We start from the raw sequence: 5,400 nt of genomic DNA on the forward strand, positions 1-5,400 counted from the left end.
TATTTTCCCACTCTCTCACCACCTTACACTCCATTCTCTGTACTATGACAACAAGCTCTTCGAAACTGACTAAAAGATGTACAAGGGAAGCAACTTCCAAGGCCTATGTCAGAAAAGTTGGATTTTGCTTTGTTAGTCAGATAGAAAAATATGTATTACAGTAACCAAAAAAGAAGTCAAACCCTGTCACATGCTAAGATGTCTCACCTCCAGGCAGGAATTAATATAAACAATATGACTTAGATTTGCAAATTTTGTAGAAATAGAAAGTGTGAATACACTTGATTATTCTCCTAAGTTGTTGCAGACTTCCCATGCCATTTTGAAAACTACTCACTTACTTCTGGGAACTCAATGATTGAAATAGGAACAACAGTGTATTTACTAACAGCACCTATTCTAGCAACTAATATGTACCAGGCATTTGCAAGGTACTCCAGTTTTCTTGGTTGAAGAGCACAATCTAGGTACAAAGTGCAACAGTTTTATACATACGCACACACACACTTTCTCACTACAGAGCATTCACCATTCCAAGCAATATAATGCAATAATCACTCATCTTTGTCACTGTATTTTCTGCTCTAAATTACGCACATTGTATCTAGATGAAATATTGCAGCAGAAGACTGTTTTGTGTTATTACTGCATATGCAAGCAAGAAACACCGATTTAGCTTGTTGTTGGCTCCAGATATTGCCTTCTTGTAATGATCAATCATACAGCAGAGATGCAGCATTTTCATGGGGTCAAAGCTCAAGTTTAAAATACGGGAGCCCACAGCCAACATATTACCTCTCTTCTACTTGCAGAGTAAATCCATACCTTCTTTCCTGCCTTGCTATTTATTTCTAAGTATATCCAGCTGGTGCAACCTCACTGGTGCCAGGAAAAGGGAAAACAAAAACATCCACAAGGCTCTTGCAGCTCCTGGTATGCAGGAGCCAGCACTCTGACTTAGCTCAAACTACCATTTTAAACTAGTTCAATTAAACAGGCTAAGATCACACAGATAACCATAGCCATTCCCATTTCAATCTGGCCTGTTTCCCTTAGCAAACAACATTTAAGAATTCCTTATTTCAGCTTTACTGAAATCAAAACAAAAAAGCCTTCCCAGCTTATTTATTTACTTTCGCTGGCCAAGTACACAGGACAAGTTTATATTGAGACAAAATCTGCCATTATTTATCATCATCATTGTTGTGCCTAGGAACCACATTATGCGAGGGAAGAATCTACAGAAGGATGTTAGAGACATGAGGCCTTTAAAAAAATCAGCTTTCCTGGTTAATGTAACTCATAGCAAGAAAAAGTTTTTAAATGGAAAATATTAAAGGACATCCATTTAACAGGCAAGAGTGTACACATGCCCATGTATATTTGGCGCACAGAATGAGCCTAAGATTGCTGCAGACGGCCAGTTTTAAATAACTGGAGAGCAGAAAGAAACTACAAATGTGGAGACTTTAGGGAGTTTAGACACCAATCAGTCTATATAGAAAAGATACCAATAGCTCCCCTTTTAAAAGACAAAACCAAGTTCTTCTTTCAAGAACACCAGGATCAGGTTTTCACCGTCCCTGGACAAGCCCCGATTTATGACCAGTTTCCAGACAGAAAGAAATCTGTGAACCTTTTTAATTATTCATGCTCTAAGAGGCAAACCCTCTCGGGTTGCAGGCCAAGAGGCCTCAGGGCCATGGCTTTCTGGGGTTTGCAGTTGAGGGAACAAGAAGCCGGATTCTCAGCAATATCACTTGGCTGAAAGTGGCCATCCGGCTCAAGCAAAATAGCAGCGTGCGCTGGTTTGGCAGACATGAAAGGGAATCGGCAGCGGAAAAACTTAAGGGCTCCTCATTCACACATTCCAGCTCTTCTGCTGGTGTTGGAGCACCTGCAACCCAGGCAGCAGAGCGCTCAGACAGCGGGGCAGGTGGGGGCGGGAGGGAATGAGGCTCAACAGGTCGCAGAAAGATTAGGCTACGTGGAAGACCTTTCTCATGCATGGAAGAGGGAGGAATGAGGGCAGGAAGAACAGTAACAGAGAAAAGGCCACTTGGTAAAGACCCCAGCAGCCAGGCTAAGGCAACCTTGGCACATACAAGCTGTCTCTCTGCAAAAAGCAGCTCTGCCAGCTCCCTGAAGAAAGAACAGAGAAAATGGCAGTGCCCCAAAACTCTGGCATATGAGGAAGAACAGACCTGCCGTGTGGGGCTCTGGGCTAGTCAGGGAGAACGATAATTGGTACCAAATGTGGGGATTTTGCTTCAGAACTTATTGGCAGAGTAAGTGCTGTCAAGGAAGGGCTGAGAGATCTCCTGAGCAGACCTGTTTAGAACAAGGCACGGAGCTGGCAAAAATACTTGGTGAATGTAGTACTGTCTTGGACCTTGAATGTTCTTTGCCTAATAGTCTTTTCTCAATACCAAAATTCATGTCAGTCTTTCCATTAAGATTGCCAGGACCTTTGGCTGGTTGCTCCCACAGCCAGAAGTTCTGCTGGATGTGTGCACAACAAGACTTTCATGCTCCTGCAGTCTGGGGGTATGTGTCAGCTCAGCCCAGGACACTGGCTAATCAAAGGGCAATTGCTTGGAGAGTCTGCAATGCCATCTCCTGCCAGAAAAGCCTGACATGCTGCTGCTGAGCAGGGTAGGAAAGGCTTTGCTCTGTTTCACAGCTGGCAGCACAGAGAAGACCACTTGATTGATGTTAACCTGTTGTTATTTTCTTCCTGAAAAATCTCTTTCCTGTAGAAACCTATTCTCATGTTTCCTTCCTTTTTTTTTTTTTTTTTTTCCCCAGGAAGAAAAGAAACAAAAATAATGACTTTTTTTAGGAAAAAAACACCCACTACAATAAAAAGATATAAAGATGAGAAATTTCTTTAAGTAGACATAAGCCAGGCGTAGAGGCAGTTTCTGCCTAGTTTGGGGGAACGCTGTCACCTGCTGGCAGGAGACTGGAAAATGGAGAATTTTGTGGCAAGAAAACAGCCTTTTCATTCCAGAGGGGGACAGGGGAAAGCAATAATACAACCATAATCCAACCTGGAAAACTAGGTGCTCTTGGGTAAGAAAGATCATCACTACGCTGAAAGTTCTGCACAGGAACTCCCAGTGATCCCAAACTCCCTCCCCACAACCTAGCACTAATCAGGCTTTCTGCACTCTCAGCTTCCCGTCCACTTCTTTTCCCTAAGTGCCAGTTTCTTCTCCCTTAGCTACCAGCCCTAAAATATCTTTTTACATCCCAGCTTAAAAACCTCAATCCACATTCATGATTTTTTCTCTCCCAGACATCTCCATTTCCACCTACACCCTTCTACTTTTCAACAAATAATGCCCTTTCCTACCTCTCATGTGACAGACAATATCAGGAGGTACCACTGGGTAGGAGCATTGCCTCCCATCTGCCTGACCATAATTTCCTTTTTGGAGTCAGAGTGCATATGGAGCACTTACAGATTTGGGGCTGCTACAAATGTCTTTCTGCCTATTGTTCCAAGAGCTTTGTTCTCAACTCAAGAAAATGCAGAGGGGTGAGAGCCCAGCTGGTAGCCTCAGTGCCCTATGGGCATTTCTACTTTGTCCAAACAGCGGATTAAAGTTAGGAGAAGGTACTAAATATCATTCTAAATTTGTCAAACAAGATTTGAAGTAGCACATCTCCAGTATTTACCCAGACATAGTTTTCCATTAGCAAAAATCATGATATGGTCAGCACCAGAAGGGAGATTCTGTTTGTAGGAGAGATCCATTGATCTACAAGGTAAGACATGAACTGGTAAAACAACCACTGTTTCCATATAATTCTTCATAATATAAAGCTGTACCTACTGTTTGTAGGAGTTTTTAGACACTGACAAAACAGTACTACTCAACACATCAGTTCATAGCCTCTACTTTTCACAGAATCATGGAATGGTTTAGGTTGGGAGGGACCTTTAAAGATCCTCTAGTCCAGCCCCTCTATGAGCTCGGTACTTCTGAAAATCTGGCCCTTCTATGCTATGTTCGGGAATGACCTCCCTCCAGTTTCATATGTGCTTCCGATGCTGATTTGCCGACACAAATCCCACAATGATTATCTGTTATTGCCATGTAGCAACGATCTATAACCTTTGAACTGCAACAGAAAAATTGTTTATGGTAGGACAGAGCAGTGTGAAAATTAGATAGGCTTCATATAGCAAATTCTGTCATCATGTAACTTGAGATACCATGTGTTATCACCTAAGCCCAGTCTGCCTCTTCTTCAGGAGCCTGCAACTGTCACAGTGGAAAACATACACACAATACAGTTACTTGTTAAGCCCCTTTCCTTTATAAAAAATGAAGTGTATGTAACTGAGAGAATGTGCATACAGAATACAGAGATTCAGGTTTGAAGCCATAGGCAAATATCAATCAAATTTTGACAAAAAGGCAGTGGTTAAATAATTACAAGATATATTAGGCAGCTGGATAGAAACAAAAACAAAACAAAAACATCAATGGTACAGGCAGCATCACATCTTGCTGTTTAAAACTTAACTGTTATTACACACCAGAAAGTCTTCTCAGGAGCAAGACAGTCATGAATCCTCATGAATCTTCCCCATCTAAAAAGTTGCAAAATCTATTTGAAACTACTAGTGCAATTAGCTATATATCCATATGAAACAAGGCCTCACTAGTGCAGTGGCTCACAGAAGTATTTATTTTTTAAAGTAGTGCGACGGGCGAGGGAAGCAAGCGGACGACTCAATATGAGTGATAAAGCAAGCTTCAACTTTATTCAAAATCAGCCCGGATTATATACCCTAACGTTCAAAAGATGCTTTGTGCTTTGTGCTTTATGCCTTATGCTTTGTTACAACTTTTACATGATTAGTTACTTAAAACTATTTGCTCTTTGTTAATTCATTATTGATTCATTGTCCGTTATTAATTCATTATTACAATATTGCTACTTCGAGTTTCATGTATCTTCTTGCAGGTATGTTACAGTTCAGCACTGAATACATTATTAGTTACTTAAACTATTTGCTCTTTATTAATTCATTGTCTATTGTTAATTCAGTGTCCTTTGTTAATTCATTATTACTATACTGCTACTTTGAGTCTCATGTATCTTCTTGCAGGTATGTTACAGTTACAGCTGGGCTCAGTGCTCCATCCTGTTTCCTTGGGAAAGATTCACTTGTCCTTCAAAAGTTTCTTCTTAGAAATTCCTTCTTGTATGCCTTCTTGTTCTTTCAGTCCATATCTACACTCAGAGTTTAACAAGGTTTCCACCTTACACAATACGTGTCTCACAAAGCCTTTCTATTGAATCATGTCCTTGTTCACTTAACCATTCCTCAATCCATTTTTCAACATTCTCATATCCTTTTTCACTTAACCATTTCCCAAC

Source organism: Cuculus canorus, chromosome 1 (assembly GCF_017976375.1).
Source record: "Cuculus canorus isolate bCucCan1 chromosome 1, bCucCan1.pri, whole genome shotgun sequence".
In the NCBI taxonomy this organism is placed as follows: Eukaryota; Metazoa; Chordata; class Aves; order Cuculiformes; family Cuculidae; genus Cuculus; species Cuculus canorus.